Source organism: Cryptomeria japonica, chromosome 11 (assembly GCF_030272615.1).
Source record: "Cryptomeria japonica chromosome 11, Sugi_1.0, whole genome shotgun sequence".
NCBI lineage: Eukaryota > Viridiplantae > Streptophyta > Pinopsida > Cupressales > Cupressaceae > Cryptomeria > Cryptomeria japonica.
Window position 1 is genome coordinate 367,626,309 of NC_081415.1, and position 27,899 is coordinate 367,654,207.

Sequence of the window (27,899 nt, forward strand, 5' to 3'; positions counted from 1 at the left end):
TAAGTGGCAAAATCAAATGACCTAGGGTCTTTTGATTGCAAATCGGCACACAGAACCATAACCCCAATATCCATGAGTGGATGAGCCTCTAGGCCTAGTACTTGGGCTGCAGCATAATATGTATACTTGAAATATGGATGGAAGTGGTTGACATCAAACGGCACCTTGTCATCTTTGCCGAACTGAACAAATGACCCACCCACTTTTGGCCTGTGAACAGGTAGTCTCCAAGTCCTGTAGATATTTTCCAAACTAAAGAATTCTTGTGAAAGTTTCTTCATATCGATACTCTCCTCTACTTCCCAGTCCAAATCAAAAACCATATCAATAGTCTGTTTGTTAATTACTACTAATGTATTCCCTCCGTAATCACATATGGTTTTGGTTCTTGGGTTGTAGAAATCTACCAGAGCTTTCATTAATTCTACATCTACAAACACATTTGGGACTACTAATTTGCCTAAGTTCTTCTTCCATAGATTGCTTATGGGTTCAGGTGCATCTCTTCTTTTGTAACCAAACAAGAATAACTCATGCCCTCTTATCTCAGTCCAAATGTCTCCTAGATTTTCAGATCTGTCCTCTAATCCTTCTTCTTCACTTTTAATCTTCTTGGACCTTACACTAGACGATGGACACTGGTCTAACAAATCCTGAGTCAGAGCTCTCCCTTCTTTCTTCTGTCTCTTGGGCTTCTCTTCAGGGTTCAGCTCTTTTCCTTTCCTACTCTTTTTAGAAGAAGAAGACGAAGGTTCCATAATCACAGTAAAAAAGAGGGACAACACTTACTTGGTGGAATGCTCAATTCTTCTGGTTATCGTTCGCAAGTCTCCGCAAGTTCTTCGCAGTTTCCAAACTTTTAGCATCGATCTGGTTCTTACAAAAATTCACTCAGTTCAACTGTAATCATATGGGCAACTTGTGCACAGTTAATGTTCTGCATCTATAACGGCTACTCAAGTGTTTAAACTTTATTGCAGATGTGACACTCTTCAACTGGGCCTTTAACTCTTTCGCGGGAAGTACAGTTCGCTCAAAATGCTCATATCTCAAGTTATCGATGAAACCCTTGTCTTCGGCCGAGTGTTTAAATCTTCCATCGAAAGCTCATTTTCTTCGATACTATTGTTTCGGTGAAAAAGCTTATGTCAAGAAGCCGCTTTTAAGACTCATCGAAATCACTCTTTCATCGATAGTCCCCTTTTTCGATAAGTCACATGTAATCTCCATCGAAATCATTCTTTTCGGTGAGTTTCTTTCTTCGGTGAAGGCCCATGTATGTTCATCGATATCCTCTTTTGATCGATATCTCTTTATCGATGAAACAATTTTGCCTTTGCTCGACGTCATGTTCATCGATGAAAACTTGTATTTCGATGAATGCCTTCTGAGTTTCTTCAGTAATGATATTTCTTCGAAATCACCTTTTTGCCTTTTCGCCTTTTGTTTTCACTTTTTCGATGAAACTTAGAGTATCGATGAGTGGTTTTCTACGTTCATCGAAGGTAACCTTTTGCCGAAATACCTTTGCTTAGTGCTTGTGTTGATGAAAACACTCTTTCGATGAAACTTTCTTTGCAGTACTCGATACAATTTGCTAGTCGAAATATCCATTAGTCTTCATGCTTATGGAAACACACATTTTTTTTATATATTTTTATTTTCAAATATAGTGCTCAACATAAAGCTAAAGAATATGCATGTTGTTTTAAATACCAAGTACAGTGAATTATTTGTTGAGAACATTACATTGAAAGAGAAAATAAAGAAGATGGTAGCTAACTCTTCTGGAGGAATTAGTCTCGAGGAGCTTGAGAAGATAAACAAAAATATGCAAAGGGTCAAAGATGAAGCTATAAGCAATTATTTTAAAATTAGGAAAGATTCAATTTTTAGAATTTCAAATAAAATCATTGATAAATTGGATGAAGTCCACACTTTATATTCTTTGACATCCAAGCTCCTGAGTCAGCTTAATGAATTCATTGCATTCTTTCAACCAAGCAGAGCTACGTGGTTGTTAAAGGGTCAAACCTTGAAGGTGATGGACTTGAAAAGCACTAAGTGGGGGGGGGGGGTGAATCAGTGACACCAAAACAAACACAACTTCAAACACTAACCAGTAGATGAAGTTAACCAAACATTTAAACAAAATACATGCTATCCAAAATAAAATAACAACATCCACATAAAGTAGAACATCCACCATAACACAAGTGTTTATACGTGGAAAACCCAAATAGGTAAAAACCACAGTGAGATGGAACTCACAAGTTAACTATCTGCAATAATAGATAACTGACCGGTTAAGGTCTTAAAAAGTGCTCTGCTAGGAGTGAATCTTGTTAGAGATCCCAAGCTTGATTAGAAGCTTATACCCTATTAAGAGTACTACCCTGTTAGGAGTAAACTCGTTGGAGGATTTGAGAATCCAAACTAATGGATCACCTTGTTAGAGGATTTGTACAATGAAGCAAGTTAGAGCTTACCTGGTTAGGGGATTTGATTATGTTGTAATGATTAGAAAATAACAAGAAAGGTTTGATCTATTTCGAGTAGCACAAGACTTGCTTGACCAAATCATTTTGAGTACATTCAATACTGCTCTTCACCTTAACACTTATCGCTCTTCAACAAAATCTTTTTCTCTTTATGCATATCAGTATTTGCATAAAATCCTCTACTATATCAGTTCTCTCTCTTAAAATGATTCACTAAGATTTCTTTAAATAGACATACAAATCTTATGTCGGTCATAGGAAATCAAAACACAATTTCCTAGGTGTAACTCATCATAAAAATGACCATCAAGAAAACGGTGTTCGTAACTCATCACAAAATCAGATACCAATTAGAACAGTCAATACCGGTTGGAACAAAACATGTGAACCATTGTCCTGGAATCTTCCATTTGACCTTCATCCCCATTCTCATATTCATTTTGATATTAACTTAATGTAACCAAAATTTATCTCTTAAGCACATACCAGTTGACACAGAGTACTGGTGCTCCTTGTCCTGGGGTGGAATTTTGAGATAATTTTCTTGTTAGATCACATCATGCGGCAGAAGGACCCCAATTTTTCTAGAGAGTTTTGAGATCATTTCTCCAATGTAAATATAAGTTCAAAAGCTTTTGCTTTATGGTCAAAGGCCCCTAGCACTAAAAATCCCATGGTTTTGCAAGGGATTCAACAAAAAATAGGGGGTGTTGTTGTAAGGACCTTACAAGACACTACTACTTCATAGGTTGTAGCGATTTCCAACCATGCAGTCCAATTTGCTCAGTTGACAGTAGATGATTTAGAGAAAAATAATATAAAGCTAAAGAATATGCATGTTGTTTTAAATACCAAGTATAGTGAATTATTTGTTGAGAACATTGCATTGAAAGAGCAAATAAAGAAGATGGCAGCTGACTCTTCTGAAGGAATTAGACCTAAGGAGCTTGAGAAGATAAACAAAAATATGCAAAGGGTCAAAGATGAAGCTATAAGCAATTATTTTAAAATTAGGAAAGATTCAATTTTCAGAATTTCAAATAAAATCATTGATAAATTGGATGAAGTCTACACTTTATATTCTTTGACATCCAAGCTCCTGAGTCAGCTGGATGATTTCATTGCATTCTTTCAACCAATCAGAGCTATGTGGCTGCTATAGGGTCAAACCTTGAAGGTGATGGAATTGAAAAGCACTGAGGGAGGGGGGGTGTGAATTTGTCCGATTTCTCATTGACTTCAGTAAGATTTTTGACAAGATCTTCATTATGCTTAGACAGGTTCTCTTTTAGAGATGATGCCAACTCAAGGTCTAGCTTTAGGTTCTCCTTTTCTTCTATTTCAGCAATCAAATCCCCATGTATAGTGTCTTTCTATCATTTGATCTTTTACCTTGATAAGATCTTCAGCAACTCTTCTGGCTTCTAGTTCCTAACTCATGCGGATAGTGAGACCTTCTAGCTCTCTTCTTAGATTCAGTTTTTCATCATTCACCTTTTCAACTTCATCAGCTAAAGCTTCAATATTGGCTTCATCTGAAGAACTATTATCAGATATTTCTAGCAGTTTTTCAGATGTCTCTCTCCTTTTGACTTGAGAAACTTTTAGTTTGCCCCTAAGGGATTCAATTTCATTTCTGCTAGCTTCTAGCTCTCTAACGATCTCGAGGTAGCTTCTGTCCCCCATGGTAGTTTCAAGATTCCCTTCTAAGTGGTTAGGATTCAAAGAAGTTAGGTTGTGATACCAATTGATGGACTTGAAAAGCACTGAGAGGGGGGGTGAATCAGTGACACCAAAACAAACACAACTTCAAACAATAACCGGTAGATGAACTTAACCAAGCATTTAAACAAAATACGTGCTATCCAAATTGAAATAACAACATCCACATAAAGTAGAACATCCACCATAACACAAGTGTTTATATGTGGAAAAAATAGGTAAAAACCACAGTGAGATGGAACTCACAAGTTAACTATCTGCAGTAATAGATAACTAATTGGTTAAGGTCTTACAAAGTGCTTTGCTAGGAGCGAATCTTGTTAGAGATCCCAAGCTTGATTAGAAGCTTATACCCTGTTAAGAGTACTACCCTATTAGGAGTAACCTTGCTGGAGGATTTGAGAATCTAAACTAATGGATCACCTTGTTAGAGGATTTGTACAATGAAGCTTGTTAGAGCTTACCCGATTAGGGGATTTGATTTTGTTGAAATGATTAGAAAACAACAAGAAAGGTTTGATCTATTCTGAGTAGCACAAAACTTGCTTGATCAAATCATTCTGAGTACATTCAACACTACTCTTCACCTTAACACTTATCGCTCTTCAAAAAAATCTTTTTCTCTTTATGCATATCAGTATTCGCATAAAATCCTCTTCTATATCATTTCTCTCTCTTAAAATGGTTCACTAAGATGTCTTTAAATAGACATACAAATCTTATGTCGGTCATAGGAAATCAAAACACAATTTCCTAGGTGCAGTGTATCTAGACAAGTAAACATAACTCATCACAAAAATGACCATCAAGAAAATGATGCTAGTAACTCATCACAAAATCAGATACCGGTTAGAAAAATCAATACTGGTTGGAACAAAACATGTGAACCATTGTCCTGGAATCTTCCATTTGATCTCCATCTTTATTCTCATCTTCATTTTGATGCCGACTTAATGTAACCACAGGTTATCTCTTAAGCACATATTGGTTGACATAGTGTACCAATTAGAGATAGACCTTAAACATACCAGTTAATAGTGTAAACCAATGAAGTTACACCGGTAGTCAATGTAATCATATGTGTGTGTGAGAGTGTTTCATCAATGACAAGTGATGAATACATTACAATCATCATCAAGCCAACAATCTCCCCCTTTGGCATTGATGGCAACACTTAATTTTTTTTGAGTAATACAATACCACTAAGTGTGCATACACAACATATTTACATATGTACTCATATTCCCCTTTTCATGCAATACTCCCCCTTAATGCATGCATAAATACAAAATTTTCAAAAAAACACACATACATATTATTACTCCCCCTTTGACAACAATGTGAAAATGATAAAGTGAAATATATACATATATGTAGAAAATCTGTATCAATGTGTTTAGCATGTATTACAACTTACAAAAAAGTTCATGCATTGGCTAGTCTCAGAAAAATATCATTGAAATTCTGCTTCATTTGGGATAAAGCATTTTCCCATGATTCCAGTATGTTAGTAGTATACTCAGACGTAGACATCAACTGGGAATAGAATTCTTCCATTGAGTCTAGCATGCAGGTTTCAGGAGTAGCAAGAATAACTTCTACATTGGAGTAGGCTCTCTGAAGAATGTCGACCTATGAGGTGATTTGACTCTTGAGCTCTCTTAGAGATTAGAATCTATTAGCCTTCTCATTATCATTCATGTTCAGTCTGTTATGCAAATCATCTATAGACCGGTTAAAGGCATGAATGGAAACATGGAGTGGGACATATGCCTTGCACAACCTTTCCATTTCCTGCTCAATTTCATCTTGACTCTTAGAAATGTCAGAGTAAAAGAAAGTAACATTGGAGGTAGAGGCAAGATACTTCCCTCCAGATTCAATAGCTTTCTTCAATAGACTTTCATTATTAGATAAAGCCATTTTGCCACTTTCAATGTTCTTAGCTAGTTTATCTCCATGTTTCTTCTTATGGCTCTTCTCAACGGATATTTGAGTAGCATCTTCAAGTTTGATTTGACCAGATGCAGCTACAACTAACTGACCAAGTTTGCTGATGGGTGTAGGAAGATGTACAATAGCTATTTCCAGTAGTAAACAAGACAAAATTTGTACTGCATTTTGGATTGTCAGTACTTCAATCCTTTTCTCTTTCAGTCTCTTCTTGTGTGCTCGAGATTGCATAACATTAGCAATCTTCATCATTTCTGATGCACTCAAAGTGTTCATGTCAATGGGTCTTGAGATACTTAAAGAATCATCATCATCATCTTCAAGTAGTTTCTACTTTTCCGGTTCAGGGGGTACACCCTTAATGATAACTCTTTCTATGTTCTTCTCTATCATATCTTCAGTTAGCTGAGTGACAGCTTCCTCAGTAGACTCCTTTTGAGTAGTTTCAATGATCGGTGGACATTGGGGTTTCTCCAGTTGTTCTGTTTCCAATTCATTGCCCACTGTTAGTTGAATACCTAGTTGTTCAACTAATGTAACCTATACTTCAGTGTTTGTAGGAGGATCCATATCTGGTGCAGAATGTCTCCAGATAGGTCTACTATGTCCTGAACATCTTCATCAACAAGAATAATGGAATCATCCTTCTTCTTGATTGGATAGACTATGTTAGCTTGAACAATTTCCTCTTCATCCATTTCCGATTGAGGAACATCATCTGTAGTATCATCCTTATTGGTAGAGTGGATGACTTCTTCCCTCTTTTTGATTACATAGGCTAGATGATGCATCTCATACTCAACAACTGACCTTTTTGCATTAAGAAGCTTCAATCTTCTCATTTTAAAATTAAAATATACTTTGTATTGCTCAATTAAAGCACTAATTCCATCTGATGATAGATTGGGAAAATACTGTACAAATATTTTATCAATAATCTTCTTTTCCAATTGAATTGCTTCCTCCCATTTATCTAACAGAGTATTATACAAAGAGATTGAAATCTATTTTTTCAAGTCATGCGGAAATCTATTGTAATGACCCAAATAAGTTATTACTTGTTGGATTACTTGCTCCTGCTCATCTTCAGTGAAAGAATCAAAATATTCTTTGACATTATCAAATCTATTTCTTCCTAATGTCTTCATTGTCCTCTCAAAAATAGTGTCAAGTTTGTAGGTAGAAATATCTATAGGTGTAGTTGCCTTCGACACTACCTTTACCTTCTTGGGTGTTCTTCCGGTTGCTTTTTCCTTCTTTGGTTCTTCTTTAGAATCTGTACCCTCAGACTCCAGTTGCAAAAGCAATTTCTGATTTCTCTTCTTTGGTGCATTTTCCTTCTTTACATGTACTTTAGGTGTTGGTTCCTTCTTGGTTAGGACACTTCGAGTCACCCTTGTGGTCTTTTTCACAGGAGATTTTTCATTAGACTTCTTTTGCTTTCCTTTAACTTTAGCTATAGGTGCAGTACCAGTTTCAGTTGGTGCAACTTGGACTGCCACAATGTCCAATTTTGCCTTCATTTTATCTTTAGGCGATGCTAACAGGGTATTAGCATAGTCGACTAGTAAATCATGATTAACCTCATAGCTCATATCTTCCATCTCTTCCTCTCTAGGTTCAATTGCTTGCATCAAACAAAAGTCAGTGGTAACCATGAAGATTATGTCTTTTTCAAAGTTTTTTACCACATCTTCAGGTAACCTCATTTCCATGCTCAACTTTTTCTGAAATTCATTAAAATACTTGTTCACGATAGCTGAAAAAGTATTATTCACAACCTTAATGTTGTTCTTGATCTATGCATTGTCTGGTTGTTCCTTGGACCATTCAATATCTCCAATACTTGGTAGAAAGTTTTGAAAATAGAAAAATAACTCGACTAATAGCTGACTATATTTGAACTTTTGTGTGTTGTCCTTCTTAATGGATTTCAAATTTTGAAATAATTGGTCTCTGATGGCTTCACAAATATCATAGTCTGTATTATCAACAATCATTCTATGTACTATGTATATTGTTGTAGATGGAACACTGTTAAGTCTACTAGAGTAGAATACCCAGTAGCCTATCACCATTGCTGCAAGTTTCACCGCAGGGTCTCTAATAGTGTTGATAGAGAAAGCATGCTTATCAAGTGTAGAATCAGTTAAATTGAAGACAATATCCTTTGAAATTCTTCTTAACATAGGAATTTCACTTGTTGAGCAATAACCCGTTACAGCCCTAATAGCTTCCTTGGTTATTGTATGGGTCCTTTCTAGATACATATTCTCTCCATGGACTTGACTCAAGATGATTCTTATGTGTTCATCCTCAAAATCTTCAAGAAAATATGCGACAATATGAAACCCTTTTTCAAAAACCCTAGCATATTTGGTTTCAATCTTTCCACTCTTATTATAGAGTGATTTCAGCTGAGTATAGATATGTAGAGTTCCTCAATCTTCTATCTTGCAATCTATATAGCTCGACAAGTCACCCTTGACTACAACACCACTCAGGACTTGTGATAATGCATTATAGGACATAATTTCATCTGCCTTTACAGCTTCCTTAGGCTCAGGAATGAGCATCAACCTTTATACAAACTTAGAAGAAGATGCCATTCTAGTTAAACAAGTTTTGAAGTGGTATACAAAGAAATACTGTGTATCTTGCACGTTGCTCCGTTTCTCAGTTGAAATGTCCAAATGTACACCCATTCACTTCTTTGCAACTTTCGATTCAGCTTGATTTCTCTAAATACGAAATAATTTTCCAGTTGACAACAAGACAATCTTATTCTGCTCTGCAATTGCTTCAAATTTCTTTTTCGAAAGAGGGTAAAAATGATAAAGTAAAACTTGTTTTTATCCTCTTTGCCAATTGTAATAAATGCTCGCACTTTAGGTTACAAACCCTAATTTTTATTTACCACTTAAGTGAAATACCGGTTGATAACACGTCAACAAAAAGTCACCAAAAATTTATAATTGAAAAAAAATAAACTTTGCTGCTCATTTTACAAGGGGTCCAGAGATGTTTTATTGTTAAGCTCCCTTTAGCCGTGTTAGATAGGCTTAAGTCATTGGTGTTAGATTCTCTTCACTGGGTGATGGAACAGTTTCTTCTCCAGGTGAGTCATCACCTTTCTTTTTCCAAATCTGATTCATATCTTCTCTGGTTTCCTCAACATCAACTTTCTGCTTTCCTTTCTGATCCTTAAAGGAGTTGACCGGTCTGTTATTTCTTGATCTGCAAAACTTTGCTAAGTGCCTCGATTTGTTGCAGTGGTAACAACCCATACCAGATGATCTCCAGGGTCTTGCATTTCCTCTTCCTATTCTTCTTCTGCAGTTCATAGCCACATGACTAAAGTTATTACAAAAGGTGCAAACAACATTTGTTGCCTTTTCCATTTTGAATGGACTAAATTGGTTTCCATAGGATCTTTTCCAGTTTTGGTTTACCCAGTTACCAAAATACCTTATTCGGTCACCATTTGGTCTAGGATGCATGTGTGGTACATGATTGTTTGATCCATATTTGCGCTCAATATGTCTATGTCCATACATTCCACATGTGTAACAATGACCTTCAAACTTTCTAGACACATACCTAGCATTAGTATTGTAATTTGCATTTCTGTTAGGTTTGTTTCTACAAACATTTGTAGTATGACCAGGCTTGTGGCAAACAAAGCAAACATGTTTAAAAACCTTCTTACCGGTAGTCTTATAGACTTTAGGAGCAGTTTTGTTCTTTGTATCGGAGGATTCACCTTTTTCAGTTGTATGAAATCCAAGTACAGAGATATCACCCTTCATTCTCTGTGATTGAATTTGTTCTTCTAGCATGGTAGAACTTTTGATGAACTTGTCCAATTTCTCATTGACTTCAGTAAGATTTTTGACAAGATTTTCATTATGCTTAGACAGGTTCTCTTTTAGAGATGATGCCAACTCAAGGTCTAGCTTTAGGTTCTCCTTTTCTTCTATTTTAGCAATCAAATCCTCATGTATAGTGCCTCTCTATCATTTGATCTTTTACCTTGATAAGATCTTCAGCAACTCTTCTGGCTTCTAGTTCCTAACTAATGCGGATAGTGAGACCTTCTAGCTCTCTTCTTAGATTCAGTTTTTCATCATTCACCTTTTCAACTTCATCAGCTAAAGCTTCAATATTGGCTTCATCTGAAGAACTATTATCAGATATTTCTAGCAGTTTTTCAAATATCTCTCTCCTTTTGACTTGAGAAACTTTTAGTTTGCCCCTAAGGGATTCAATTTCATTTCTGCTAGCTTCTAGCTCTCTAACGATCTTGAGGTAGCTTCTGTCCCCCATGGTAGTTTCAAGATTCCCTTCTAAGCAGTTAGGCTTCAAAGAAGTTAGGTTGTGATACCAATTGATGGACTTGAAAAGTACTGAGAGGGGGGGTGAATCAGTGACACCAAAACAAACACAACTTCAAACACTAACCGGTAGATGAACTTAACCAAGCATTTAAACAAAATACATGCTATCCAAAATGAAATAACAACATCCACATAAAGTAGAACATCCACCATAACACAAGTGTTTATATGTGGAAAACCAAAATAGGTAAAAACCAAGGTGAGATAGAACTCATAAGTTAACTATCTACAGTAATAGATAACTGACTGGTTAAGGTCTTACAAAGTGATCTGCTAGGACTAAATCTTATTAGAGATCCCAAGCTTGATTAGAAGCTTATACCTTGTTAAGAGTACTACCCTATTAGGAGTAACCTTGCTAGAGGATTTGAGAATCCAAACTAATGGATCACCTTGTTAGAGGATTTGTACAATGAAGCTTGTTAGAGCTTAACCGGTTAGGGGATTTGATTGTGTTGTAATGATTAGAAAACAACAAGAAAGGTTTGATCTGTTCTAAGTAGCACAAGACTTGCTTGATCAGGTCATTTTGAGCGCATTCAACACTTCTCTTCACCTTAACACTTATCGCTCTTCAACAAAAGCTTTTTCTCTTTATGCATATCAGTATTCACATAAAATCCTCTTCTATATCAGTTCTCTTTCTTAAAATGATTCACTAAGATGTCTTTAAATAGACACACAAATCTTATGTTGGCCATAGGAAATCAAAACACAATTTCCTAGGTGCACTATATCTAGACAAGTAAACATAACTCATCACAAAATCAGATACTGGTTAGAACAGTCAATACTAGCTGGAACAAAACATGTGAACCGTTGTCATGGAATCTTCCATTTGCTCTCCATCTTTATTCTCATCTTCATTTTGATGTCGACTTAATGTAACCATAGGTTATCTCTTAAGCACATACCAATTGACACAAATTACCAGTTAGAGATAGACCTTAAACATACCGGTTAACAATGTAAACCAATGAAGTTACACTGGTAGTCAATGTAATCATATGTGTATGTGAGAGTGTTTCATTAATGACAACAAGTGACAAATACATTAGAATTGTCATCAAGCCAACAAAGGAGGTTATGTTAGCAATGAAAAATGTGGCTCGGCCACCTCAGATTGTAGTGGTAACTTCAAAAAATTACAATTTATTGAATAAAGAGTTACACAACATAGATAAGGAAAGGAAAGCATTGATGGGAATGATTGATTCTTTCTAAGGACTCAAAAAGTGGCATGTCCCTACAATTTTGATAGAGGAAGGATAAATTAAGAGCTTAGAAGAATGGAAACAAGGTTTCCAGGAAGCAATAAATACCTTCTTGATATTCTTGGAAGGTAATCCAAACCAAGGAGACACATTTCTTAATATTGTTGATAAAATTATGGAAGTAGAGAAAATGTATCATAGCTTTGCCCTTGGAGTAGCAGTTGTGTCGGCCCACAAAACAAAAGAAGCTATGAATAAATTGCATAACCTAAAGGGTTTTTCTTGGCTAGCTAATGAGATTGAGGTGCTACACAAAAAATATTGTTTCTTGGAAGAAGAGCAACCTGAAGAGGAGGACTAGTCACAACCTTTCCATTTTTGATTATCCTAAATTTCTTGTGTAGGATGTTCATTTTGGGAAAATGATTAGAACACTCAATCGACAAGGAGCAGTCTCCAAGACACCTGCCACCACATGACAAATTACATTTTTTATCCTAACAGAAGAAGATATAAAGTACAAATGTGAGAACATCTTTTGCAAACCCACAACTCAAGCTTGCAGGATGATGCCTTTTTAGCCGCCATCATTCAATATAGGTTGCAAACAAAGGTCAAGGTATTAGGCTTTAGGTCTTTTTTGTAATGCAATTAGTTTTTGACATGTGTCTTCTTAGGCCCGAGGCTTGTTTTGCTCCCTTGTGTTATAAAAGGGAATTCAAGGCCAAGAAGAAGGATTCCAGACTCTTGATTTGTATGCATTAGAGAAACCTTAATATAACAACAAAGAGTCTTCTAGCAGTTTGGTGACTCACTATAATATTTTCTTGAATGTATCAATTTTATATTGAAAATCAATAAAGAGAACATTCATTTCTAGCTCATATCGTTTATGCTATGTTGTATGAATTTTTGTGTTAATGACATGCAATTTGTCATCTCCAAGGGGGAATGTGTATTTTTGGATTGGTTTCATTTCAAGCTAAATGAACTAAATTGTATTAGGTGCATCATAAATAATAATAGGAATCATTGTGTTATTGCATAAGAAACCATTAAAATGATTCATCCATTAAATTTTCCATAAATATCTCAGCAGGGAACACAACATGATGCAAATATTTGTAATGTAAAATTATAAATGACTTGACATGTAAAGATACATGTAAAGATAATCACAAAGTACAATTTCTCCCACATAATTACAAACAATTACTCCCACATAATCACAACATTTAGATTTCACCAAAAAATATCAAGAAAATAATATCAAATAGATAATATACTAATCGCATACATCATACATGTAAATCATTGCATTGATCTTCTTCTTCATCCAACTCTTTGTTTGTATCTTATGATTCAGAATCGACATTGTAAGGATTATTGGTCATATCATCATCATCATCATCATCATCATCATCATCATCATCATCATCATCATCATCATCATCATCATCATCATCATCATCATCATCTTCATGAACATTAACTCCTACATCATTGTGATCTTGTTCCTCTTCTTCGACATCTTCATTGGGCACATCATCAACTAACTGTTGATCCTAATCATCATGTACATCATCTTCTAGTTCTTTTGTATCTTCTTCTTCCTTGACATTAGACTTTACCGACCTTCCTCTAGGATCATCTCTAACAACAAATGACCAACCTGGTTTATGTGGAACCTCTGAATAAAATACCTGCTCACATTAGCTTGGAAGAACATAGGGCTCATTTCTAGCTCACTCAAATGATCTTGTATTGACCATTGTAAATCCATTATCATGTTCAATAATAGTTTTGTTAGGATCATTTTCATTTAATCATAACCTATACCATTAGACAATGAAAATAACTAATTTGAAGGACCTAAAGTCACACTCAAGTATATCATCCAAAATACCATAGTATCGATTTTTTGAGACTTGAGGATGTATGTCGCTTCTAGATGAAACATTAGTCACCTAAAATACTCTAGTTGTCCCAAAATCACAAGTTTTCTTTGTGCCATCCAACTATTTGATGCAAAATTTATGACCATTGCACCACATAGCCTTATGGTGTTTCACCTGCAATATGTCAAACATGTAAAAATTATTGCATCGCCAGTTGATAAACATATTTATTCTTGGTTGAATGTATGCAAAAAACAACATATATATACATCATTACAATTCAAAAAAATTAAATGATATAGGTGATTGATATATTTATACGTACTTATTTATCTCTTAAACCATATATCAAAACAATTTACCTTGGTGTAACATTGGAATCTCCATTACGATGAGCTTCTTTAACCAATGAAGTCACACCTTCCCATGTTAATGTGCGACCAGATTGTTGACATTGTTCAATCCATACCATCATCCAATCAAGATTGTTACACATGTAGTGCATCCCACACTCAAGCAACTGTAGAAAAAATAACTAGAAATTTACAACTGATGTATATTGAAGATTAAGAATTAATTAACTACAATATATATAAAAAACCAAATGTAAAATGTATTCAGATTAATATCCATGAACATCCAATAATTACCTCTCACTTTCCTCAATCTACTTTTCCCCATCAGGTACTCCCCTTCGAATTTGTTAATGGAGTTGGGATCCCAAATGCGATCTACATGGATCTTTGCTACAAACTTAGGAAAATATTCAATAATGTACACCATAGTCTGGTATACCATATATCCCTCCACCATAGAACTCTCAAGATGTGCTCTTTGTCAAACCAAAGCCTTCAAAAATTTCAAGTGACTCTCAACCATCCACATTGACCTTGTGTGTACAGGTCCACACAATTCAATCTCCCCAACTTAGTGTATGAGGTAGTGTTCTTGTGCATTTCACACATTAGATGAGGAATTTTTGTCTTCCAATATTTTATCTTATTTATGGATTTCTTTAGATGACAACCATCTACAAGTGATTCAAGACGCAAATATATTAATGAGAATTAATGAAGTAATATACAATATATTATATAACAAATTAAAAAAATGGCAAATATAATACCTATACAACAAATAACGCTACTTACCTCATGTATTTTCCAAGATCATATATAACTTTCTTGACATTATTATCAAAGTGGTCTGGGAGAGATAGAGGTATAATGTAGTGCAACAATTATAATATGATCCTTTCATTGTTTTTTCAAAACTAGTACTAAACATAATACAATGAAAAGTAAATGCAATATACAAATATATAGAAAATATACAAGAACATGAATTGCCTTAATGAAGGTATGTCAATCATGCATTTTCATCCCTGGCCCAAATTCACTTTTCTTTGTTATGAGATTGTTTATGTTAACAACAAATCCTGTGGGAAAATGAATTTTTCGCATGACCTCTTTTATAGCATTGCTTTGCTGCTCCATTAATAACTAAGGAAGGTCACTTATATTAATTTGGTCTCCATCGCTATTTAATTGAATGAATTTTTTCATTGCATGATTGGATTCTTGAATGTCATTACAAATTTTGACAATTTTTTCTTTGTCATGCCTTCCATCCAATATTTTCCATAATGTCTCTGTTATATTCTTTCCAATATGCATAGTATCAAACAAATGCACAATTTGTAGCTACTCATAGTAGGGCATCCTACTAAATTGTCTAGGATAACTTTTTAGTCCCTTTGGAAGGTGGTAATTAATGCCTTGACGATCTTCATGAAGCATATAAGTTTAAAAAGTTAACAACGACAATCATCATCAATTACAACATGAGTAAACAAAACATAATATAAAAATACAAATTCCAAACATATCATATATGATAGATAAACAATTAGATTAAATGACATTACCTTGATTAATTCTATTATATTCCAACTTCCATAGGTGACGTGTCATTCTTCGTGGTTTTGATGTAGTCTTTGCTTTCCCATTGAAAAGATGTCTTTCAGTAGTTTGGAGGAAGTGCCTATACTCATCAAACACCTACTTTCCTAAACTTGTTGAATGACGTGATTTCATCTTTGAACCACAAACTGGACATGCAAATTTTCCCTTTGTTTGAAGACCCGCAAGATCATGTATAATTTAATTAAATATGTTAATTTTTATAATTATATATTGAATGGATTTAAAAAAAAAAATCCATGATTTAAACTATAAAAAATTAAATATTATTAAAGCGCACAAGTTGAACATTATAACATACCACAAAAATGTGTTAGCCCTAGGGCATCATGAATTTTCCATACAAGCATTGCGTGGAATTGAAATTGTCTTTGTCCTATTGGTATAGAGACACCATACATAGTGACACCATTCCATAAATCCAACAACTCATCGATAAGAGGCTCGATATATACATTCATATCTTTAACCTAGTACTTACCTAGTTGAATGAAGAAAAACATTACATAATTATTATAACCATTTTACTGCAATATATATAATTTAATGTATATGACTATAAAATGAAAAAATACTTGGAACAATCATTGCCAACATTATGTGCTCCCTCTTTATTGACATCCATGGAGGAATGTTATTATTGATAACAAAAATAGGCCACACCGAGTAAATAGATCTCAACTCTCCAAATGGATTGATACCATCCGTTGCTAATGAAAGCCTGAGGTTATGAGGTTCTTCTTTAAAGTGTGGCCATTTTTCCTCTATGTTTGTAAATGCATAACCATCCACATGCATTTGAAGAATGTCATCTCGACTTCTATTGCGTGCATGCTAATCCATAAATTGCGCCAAGATTTCGCACCTAAATAATCATTGCAAACATGGAATAATGAGAATATACCGAAGAACCTCACGAGGCACCTTTTTTGTTAGTTGATATGTTCGATATCTATTGATATGACATTTAGGGCATTCTATTGCAAATTCATGTTGTTTATGATATATAAAATGATCATTGAGACATGTATCTATTTCTTGATACTCCATTCCAATATCTTTCATAATGGCAAATAATTCTCGATATGAGCGAGGTAGAATATTTTATGGTGGTAACAAAAAGTCACCTATCAATCTAGAAATTTTTTTTTTTTGGTAATATAAAGAATATTAATGGTACATAATTCACCTTTTATTTACTAGTGATGAAATAACAACAAAAATAGATGAAAAAAGATGGCATATATGACATACCTTAACATACGTGAGATTATTATGTTGGATAAACCATTCATAACCTTCAAGTTCACCAACAACAATACAACAGAGACAAGAGTTATTTGGGAGCCTTCATAAATGTGCTCATATGCCTTCTCAAGTATAGGTAAATCATGAACAACATCAAAGTCATCTTGATCATCATGATCAGTTGTGCCAGTACTAAATGTGTCATGGATCAATGTATTTGTATCATCATCTTCAACTGTATTTTTTGGCGCATGATCATCTTCTTCCATAGGATCATTATCTTCAGCTTTGATATTTACACCTCCATGTTCTTCCACTTAAAAAAGAACATTCTCCAGGTCGTGGTAGTTCATATCATGTGCCCTAGGACACCCCACCTATATAAAAATGATCAACATAAATAAACCATGATCATGATATCATTAACAAGTGATTTTTTATGTATATAAATTGTTAAAATGATATAAACATTTACAAATGCAATCAATATAAATACAGATAATGAACAACTTACCAATGGACGATAATCATGCCCCCCTTCAATGTGACCATGCTGCCTACAATTTTTCTCAGTTGTTGTGATTAAAATTCTTCTAGTCTTTAAGCCCTTACAATTTTTGCAAGGACAATAACATTTCCCATCACCTTTTATTTTCAAGCTAGACCACAATCTAGCAATTGTCTCCTTATTTTGTTCTTCATTGATATTATCTAAAATGATTTTTCTTCACAGGCAAAAAAATCGAGCTATGGAAAATTCGGTCTATAATCTTCACAAACCAAGCAAAAAGATGTCACAAGTACAGAAAACACTGTTCACGTGTGGTTTTTTTCCTTTCATTTTTTCACTTTTCTATTTTTTATCAGAATTCAAACAAATGTCGAGCAAGATTTTGATGATAACTAGTTTCGTTGGAATTTCTGACGAACATCGGGCAATATTTAAAAAAAATAAAATTGACACAAATTGCTTTGTAAGATCTGACAAAACGAAAGAAATCACATAGTTCATTGAAAAATGCACCCAAATGAGTTAGTGTAATGTCTTGAGAGTGAGATATATAATTGAGGCCATAACCATCCATATTTGGTTTGATATTGAGGGGTTCTAAAATGCCTTGATCTTATAATTTGAACCCTTTGCCTTGATAATGCATGCTTTGACACATCTTTTTACTAACTGGATATTTGTTGCTTTTGAAACAAGATGTGAGTCCATTTTGAGGGGGATATGTTATGGAATATTGATAGGCTCATGGAGTAAACTAGATCAAATGAAGGTGGAGGAACCTATTTGATATGTAGGGGGTTCATGGACAAGTTGGGTAGAGGTGATGAGATCATGAGGTGGATTAGGATCATGAGGGGGATTAAAAGACATGATAAGGAATTGAGATATAATTGGATCATAAGCACAATTAAGAAGAACAATGAGATCTTGAAAGAGATATGGAGGATTATGAAATGGATATGAAGGGATACTTTAGTCTTGACAAGGAGGAGGATCATCAAATTCTATTTTTAGGGTGATTTGCTCTTGAATTTCAATGAGATCATTGGAAAGGATGAAAGGGATATCTTGATTTTGCTCAAGGAGTGGATTATGAATGGGATGTGGAAGGAAGTTTTTCTCTTTAGATAGAAGGGGATCATTTTGGATGGAATGATAAGGGATAGTGTGATCATCAAGGGAAATGAGATATTTGTCAAATATTGGATGCAATGGAAAAGCTTTGGGATCTTGATATCAATTTGTTTTAAGAGATTATATTCTATGTTTTTAATTATCCTCTTGACATTGGGTTGGAATTTTGATATATATGGGGGATTTTGTAAAGGATTCAATATTTTGACATTAGGGGGATGGAATTTGCATGGGACTCTCTGGAACGGGAGCATATGCTTGTTACTACTTATCAAGTTGCCATTAATTTTATGTTCAAAGTTATTCTATATACTCTAGTCAGTTATCTCTACTGAGATATTCAGTCGGTATGCACAGTCTAGTCGGTTATAGAAGAAAGTAGTCTCAGAGCATAGTATACATAGAGTTGTCTACCGAGTATCATCTCATGTCTACCAAGCAGAAAATATGACACACCGAGTTGATATACACCGAGTGAAACGTGTTACCAAATTCATTGAACCTAGACATACATATGGAAATGTGTTACAAGATCGAGGAACATCTAACTATTATCGCATTGGAAATTGCACTTAAAGATTTTGTACGATTTTGAGGTCATCTAACCAATGAAATATTTTGCATGGTTATTCATTCGATAAAACATGTTTGTAAGATCGAAGCAATGAATGGATCACCGACATAAGAGATATATTTATACAACATGGATTAAGGTCAGACATATACATGTAGCATGATAGAAAGGAAGATATAGAAATATATGAAGCAAGACATGTGAAAGCACTAAGTGTTATGACTATTATAGAGACACAGAGGTCACCGAAAAGGATTTTAGAGAACAATCAAAGAACAGAGTAAACATAATGGTTTACCGAGTTACTATATGGGTTATCAAGGTATGCTATAAGCAAGGTAATCTTATTCTGAGCACATAGAATCTACTATAACATTTTAGATGTAAAGCTGCAAATATTTGTAATGATTTTATTGTAATATTTTGAAGTTGTAAGAGAAACCTTTAACAAGGTAAAAGACTCTAATCAAGTCTATAAATTGTAAAGCCTCTAACTAGGTGCAACATTTAGATTAAGTGTTGTAAATTCCTTTAGCAAGGTAGATCTAATAGATCTTGATACTCCTAATAGGATAAGCTATCAGAAATAGCTAAACATGTAGCTCTAACTAAGCAACCTTTATTATTGCAGTAGTGAAGTTGTGGGTGCCATCCCCACCACAGTTTTTCTCTCTAACTAAGAGTTTCTACGTAACCAAAATATATGTGTTATGGAGTGAATCATGTATGATTTTTATCTATTTGTTTTAGCTTTATATTATGTTACTGCACTATTCGGTTTATATATAATAGTAAAGTTATTGTTGACGAAAAGTTTTGGAGTACTGATTCACCCCTCCCCTCTCAATACATTAGCCTTCCATATTGGGACTAACAATTGGTATCAGAGCTTCAATCTTGGAAAAGGGTTTAACTGCCTAAAGAGAAAGATCTTATCAATGGAAGGCTATAAACAGTCTTGGAGGATTGTGTATCTACAAGAAGAGTTGGATCATGCTAATTAAGTGATTATAGACATGCAAAGACAAATACAAAAATATCTGAAAGTGAGAAGAAGTTTATCTGATGAATTGCATGACTCTCAAGAGTTAGTGGAACAAATTGAGACATCGTCTAAGAACAGTATATCTGAAGAGACTGAAGAAATGATTGGAGTATTGAAAGAAAAGAACAAATCACTAGTTGATCAACTAAAAGCAATGAAAAGAGAACATGAACATTTCAGTACATAGATGACTAAAAATCTTGATGCATTGAGAACAACCATGGATAAAGTAAGAGATCTAGAAAGAGAGAAACAACAACTTGAAGTCCTAGTATCTGATAAGGATGATGAAATCACAATGATGACTGGAATTCAACAAAACCTGTCAGATCAACTACGTTATGCACATCATGAAGCAAATTTGAAAGATGATGAGAATCAAGCATTGAAACTTGAAGTATCAAGATTGATCGATGAACTTGAAACAGAGAAGAAATCCAAAGAAACACTGAAGAAGAGTTATGAAGCATCAAAGATGTTGGATGAGCAAATGAACACAAGATGACCCAACAAAGATGCAGGACTCAGTTACAAAGGAAAAGACTCTACCAAAAAGGAAATCCATACTACCGAGAGAGGAGAATCATCAAAGCAAGCTGGAATCATGAAGAACATCAAAAGAAAGAAGCCAATTTGCAACTACTGTAGAAATCAAGGTCACACTGCCAACATGTGCCAAATCAGAAAATGTAAGCAACCAAATGTCACTAAGTCCAATGGTTATTGTTACAACTACAATAGATATGGTCACACATCTAATCAATGTAGGACAAAGTCTGTTAACAATTATCAGAAGGAAAAATTCAAAGGGTTTTGTAAAAACTATAATAGATATGGACACAGTACCGAGAAGTGTTGGCTTAAGCAAAAGAACTATATATGGTCTACACGCTGAGAAAATGCTAGAGGTTACTAAACTCACACAAATCCTTACCGACAATATTCTGCAGTACCATGGGATCACAATACAAGGATATGGTGTGAATGTTGTGGAAGAAATGGACATATAAGTGCCAAGTACTTTATAAGGTTTGGGATGAACAACCGAAGATCATGGAGAAATCCTGGTATGGCATGTTTTCATTGTCACAAAGTTGGACACTTGGCTAGAGATTGCAGAGATCAACCTAGAAAAGACACTGAGGAAATAAAAGAAAAATTAAAGATGATTTGGAAAAAGAAGGAAATTGTGTCAATTGATGAAAGCACCTTACCTACCGAGTTAGGTGCTCCTATTCCAAATTAATCAGTAAAGGTATGAAGGGACTGCATTCTTGCAAGGTTAAATCTTAACAGTTCCTATTCTATTATGTACTTAATTCAGAATCTGCATAGTTAAAGATGTATTAGTAAGTTTGAAATTCTATCAAAGTCTTTTGGAGCACTTTACAGGAAACCTATCAAGTTAGTGAATACAGGAAACCTGTCAAGTCAGTAAATGAAGGAGGTTTGGTTACTCAGTTAAAGCAAAAAAAAAAAAGGAAGAAAGTTTAGTGGAACCGAGTGCATTTAATGTTTTTGACCTAACCCGCACGGAGCCCGATAAGGGTTTTTATATACTTAAAGCATTTTCGCGGTCATGTTTATTTACCAAGTTTTTGAGAGAGTATAGCAAAGTGAATCTAAGGCGATCAAACCTCCTACAAAGAAAATTCAAGGTATTTACATCAATCTCAATGCATTGTTAAGCTGGTTTACCGATCTTATCAAGTTGCTATTATCTGCTAAGTGTGAAGCCTCTGCCGTTTGAAAATCCTGAAACCCTAAGGATCTTTTGTTAGTTTTTATCTGAAATCTACAAATGGCACCTAAGATCCAAGATCCCATTGTTGTCAAGAATGTTGAAAATCCCTCACTAAAATACTCTTTGACTCCCAAAGTTGCATCTGAACCGGATGACAAAACCGCATTTTCACTCATCCTGGATAGAGTGTTATTAGTCGAGGATGTGAGATTCTTCACCAAATGTCGTGCTGAAGAACTCGGTCATGTTGAAATCAAAGACACCTATGATGAATTATGGACAGATGGTAAATTGAATAGCAAGTATGAGCACATTAAGATCAAGGGATTAACTGAAGCCCTAACCTATCCTCATGTGTTCAAACCCCAGTGGGTCAAGTTTGTTCTAAGCAGAGTTCATGATGATTTCATGTGGTTAGAGGAGAAACTATTTAAGATTACCAAGAAAATCATTCATTTGATTACCGGTTACCCTATTTATGATCATGCCCGAGCCCAAAAGATGATTTCATAGAAGGAATTGATCAGTTTAACTGAAGTGGAATCAGATTGCAGAGGATTGAAATTGAACAATGTCACTGATGCAGAACTAAAATTTTCCATTAGAGTAATAGGTTACTGTTTCTTCCAATCGGCAAGGGAAAATAGTGTACCTTGTGCAGCAGTAGACCTAGCATACAAAATTGTGAAAAAGGGAATGAAAATTGATCTTTGTGAGGTGTTCTTGAAAAACCTGTTTGAGAATCCGAACACCATTAGGAAGCCAAAGAAGAACAACTCAACTAAAACACTAAATTTTGGATCACTACTTGTATGCATGTTTTTCTATTTTGAAAAATTATTTCCATCAGTCGATAAAGTTGTTTGGGAACTACACCGACCAATCACCCATCAGATAAATGACTTCATTAAGAAGATAGGAGATAATTTCAATGATATTATGGATGATTACTTCAATAAGTTCCAAGAGAAAATGCATAACAGGTACTGGATTCCACCCCAGCTAGCGGAGAAATACCAAAATGACATATGTTTTGAAGTAGACACTGATTATTGTTATGTGAATGTTGTGGAACCAAGAACTTAATCTTTGTCACCTATGGGATATGAGATTGATTTTGACATCACACAACAGCAAATTGATGCATTTCTTACATTGCCAAGACATGCTACCGAGCTGAGGTATGGAACCTATGAAGAAGTGAAAGAAAAAGTAAAAATGAGCATTGTAATACCTAAAGCTACAAGAAAGGCAACAAACATGATTAAGGCATTATCAGAGAAATTCGGAGAAGATTCTTCCTCCCACCTATCAAAGCCACTTTAGCCATTACCGAAGAGGAATCTGAAGCCCAAGAGGTAGCTATAACATTGAGCACCAAATTGCCTAAGGGAAAAGTGTTGAAAAGAAAGAAAATGGATTCATCAAAGGCCTCTTCGACTCCACCAGCAAAGCGACCTAACACTAGAGCATCTACAGCTTCACCGAGTAAGAAAGCAAAGAGTGTTACTATTCCTAAGGTAACAAAAACTTACAAGAAAACTACTCGGAGACTCATTTTGGCAAAAGAGTCTAGTGACACCGAATCTGAGGATGCAAGCAAATTTCAGATTATCAAGAGTAAGAAGGTAAATGCACATAGTGTTGAAAATTTATGTGCTAATCTGAAAGACTATGATGGATTTGGAGGATTTAGATATGTTAAGTATGAAACTAGAAATAACGATGAAAAGAGACAAATTGAAGAAGCTGTCTTCTACACACTTCTAAAATTCCAGTTGGCTCCATTGGAACTATCTAAGTCACTTCCAAATGAATTATATTTACATATTGATAATAGGTGGAAGTATGCAATGGACTTGGAGAAATAGATTAGAGAAAGAAGTTTGGTACATCTCTTTCCTGACATGTCAGTAACTGAAATAAAGGAACATCTGACAACCTACAACTCAAAGTTTCTCGTCAAACAAAGAGCCTTAAAATTGATGAATGGGCTGTATATTGAAGTAGAAAATGAGACAAAAGCACAGTGGCAAGAAATCTTTAAAATCAAGGATGTTGGTGAGAAAGCTACAATTGAAATTGTTGATGTCACCAAGCAAGATCTTGATGTTACCGAGCAAGATCCTACTGACACCATTCAAATAGATGAAGATATCATGGATACAGAGGCACCAGAATAGGAAATGATAAAAGGCAATGCATATGAAAAACTTGTATCCAGTGAATCAGTCTTGGAACAAGTTCAACCTTATCCACCGGTCAATCAACCTATCTCAACCGAAACCCCTCAGGATACAGATCAAGGCACTGAAGGTCACAAGTCTACAGCAGGAGAAGGTACTACTCAAGAAAAGATGTCTCAAGCACCTTCTAGCACTGAAAATGTTGTAACTGAGACACTAAGTACCGAGACACCAAAGGACTCTACAGAGGCTAAAGAAACCAACCAAAGTGAAGCCTCTACCAAGCAACCTACCGAGGGTCATCAAGCCTCATAAGCCATTGTCTTAGTTCCATCAGTGAAAGGTAAAGAAAAGAAGATGAAAAAGCATAGTTTTAAAGTTGATTTGTCAAAACTAATAGTGTTGCCCAATGTTGATATATCCAAATTAAAGGGGCAAGCACTCATTGATTTGGGTGAACTATGCAAAGCAAAGGCCGAACAAGAGAAGCAAATGGCGATTCAAAAGAAAAATAAAGTACTTCAGAAGTTGAAAGCACTATTAATAGATATGCTACCTGAAGTTACAGTGTCAACAGATGTAGCCATCCACATTCAACTAGATGAACTCCTAACAAAGATAGAGACATCTAGAGTAGATGCATCAGAATATCTAAGCAAGCTAAAAGACAAAGAGCTCACTACAAAAATGATAGAAGAGGTACAGAAAGCTATAGCTATTGGCAAAGTTAAACTTGTCAAATTTATTGTTGAGTTGACTCCTCAACTCAAGAACATTCATTATTTATTTCAGAAACTCTGTACATTTTCTTTATTCATTGAAGACATCAAAAAAAAAATAGAAGCAATTGAGAAAGAGATCACTGATCTGTCAAATAAGTTGACCACAGAGCCAAATTTAGTTCAAAATTTCTATACAAAGCTACAACAGCTCATGGCTCAACAATTGGACCTAAGAAATGAAGAACACAAGATCAGGATGGACATAATGACACTTCAGACATTATTCCTTCCTCATCTTTCATCTGTCCAAGAACAGATCAACCGAGCCACATACTTGTCCACTACACAAGAGGGAAGCACTTTAGATGGCTTAATATCATTATTGGCTGACATTCAAGCCCAAAATTCTTTAATGGACAGTGTAAAGGATGCACTCTCTGTCGCTCTCATCGAAGCATGAACAAAGTACAAATCCATTTTTGACCAGTTGCCACCACCGAATGGTAACTAAGTTTTGATGTTTGTCAAAAAGGGGGAGTGATATAGTATTAGAGGAGTGATATAGTATTCAAAGCATCAAAGTATAGTATCAAGCAAAAGGAGTGTAGTATACAGGGGGAGTATACCGAGCCAAGTGAGTAGAGTATCCAAGAGCAGAGTACTGAGCAGTAAACAAAACAGTAAGCAAAGAACAAGTGCACATAGAACATTGATCACCGAGCATGCAAAATCAGAGTTTTGTATAGTATATCGATAAGGGGAGTATATCTGGATTTACTATTTCATTGACTATTGTATATACTGTCAGTATAGTCAAATTTTGCAAGTATATAGATTATTGAGTTATAACTTTGAAAGTAGTTGTTGTCAAACATCTCAACTAATGTCAAAAGGGGAGATTGTTACTACTTATCAAGTTGCCATTAGTTTTATGTTCAAAGTTAATCTATATACTCTAGTCAGTTATCTCTATCGAGATATTCAGTCGGTATGCACAGTCTAGTCGATTATAGAAGAAAGTAGTCTCAGAGTGTAGTATACACTAAGCTATCTACCAAGTATCATCTCATGTCTATCGAGCAACAAAGATGACACACTGAGTTGATATACACTGATTGAAACGTGTTACCAGATTCATTGAACCTGGACATACATATGGAAATGTGTTACAAGATCAAGGAACATCTAACCGTTATCACATTGGAAATTGCACTTAAAGATTGTGTATGATTTTGAGGTCATCTAACCAATGAAATATTTTGCATGGTTATTCATTCGATAAAACATGTTTGTAAGATCGAAGCAATGAATGGATCACCAACATAAGAGATCTATTTATACAACATGGATTAAGATCATACATATACATGTAGCATGATAGAAAGGAAGATATAGAAATATATGAAGCAAGACATGTGAAAGCACTAAGTTTTATGACTATTACAGAGACACAGAGGTCACCAAGAAGGATTTCAGAGAACAATCAAAGAATAGAGTAAACAAAAGGGTTTACCAAGTTACTATATGGGTTACCGAGGTATGCTATAAGCAAGGTAATCTTATTCAGAGCACATAGAATCTGCTATAACATTTCAGATGTAAAGTTGTAGATATTTGTAATGATCTTATTGTAATATTTTGAAGTTGTAAGAGAAACCTTTAACATGGTAAAAGACTCTAATCAAGTCTATAAATTGTAAAGCCTCTTACCAGGTGCAACATTTAGATTAAGTGTTGTAAAATCCTTTAGCAAGGTAGATCTAACAGATCTTGATACTCCTAACAGGGTAAGCTATCAGAAATAGCTAAACATGTAGCTCTAACCGAGCAACCTTTATTATTGCAGTAGTGAAGTTGTGGGTGCCATCCCCACCACAACTTTTCTCTCTAACCAAGAGTTTCTGTGTAACCAAAATATATGTGTTATGGAGTGAATCATGTATTATTGTTATCTATTTGTTTTAGCTTTATATTATGTTACTACACTATTCGGTTTATATATAACAGCAAAGTTATTGTTGAGGAAAAGTTTTGGAGTACTGATTCACCCCTCCCCTCTCAGTACATTAGCTTTCCATATTGGGCCTAACAATGCTAGAATTGGGTTTTGCAATTTTGAGGCATGGAAGGGACTTAAATCATGAATTTGATTAGCTTGGAAACCTATTGTGGATGGCCCTTGGGAGGTTAAATCATTGTATATACCATTTGATGGAGATGGCATAGATTTCTCTTATGAAACTTTAGGGGATGAGGAAATGGTGGGAGATATGGAGGATAATTAAGGATAAATTTCTTTGAAATGAGCAATCGCTAGAAATGGGTAGATGATCATGTTTGGGAATAGTCTCTTGTGTATGACCTAGTTTTTGAAGCAAAATTTTGAAAGTTTTGGGTTGGGATTTTCATGTTTGGGTGATCTTATTTGTGATTTTACTTCGATGTTTGTGTGTTGCAAGGTATTTTTTTGATTGACCTTTGTTGTAAGACAAGTGACACATTAACTATGTTTAGTTGATGTCCAAAGGGTGGCATGTTTCCAACTACACTTGTGTTTGTTTGGAACACACTTTATGGTGCATTTGAGGACATAAGATAATGTTCATTGACATGCAATGTGACTGGAGGAAAATTTAGTTGTGTAATTGTATGTGACCTTGGTAGGGGTTGACTTTTTTGCACAATTACTTGTGGTAATTGGGTTGTGTGCTTGCTTTAGGAACACCTAGTTGCATTGGAAAAAAATTGGTTAAAAATTTGGTGGTGATCGTAGTTGAATTATACCAAACATTGGTTGCACGATATTACCCTTTGGTTGTGTTAGGTTAAGATCTAGTTGAGTTGGGTTATAAAAATTTTGATTCGAGATTTGATTAAATAGAGTTTGATATAGGATTTGATCAAATGAAGTTTGATTTGGGATCTTTTATTTTGGCTTCTGGGTGAAAGTCATTTCTTTCCATGTTGATTTGAGTGAAGATGGATTTTGTTCTGAGTTTCTTAAATCTGTTCATAAGATTTATTTTTGTTTTGGTGTCATATTTTGATTTTATTTTATATGTGCTAAA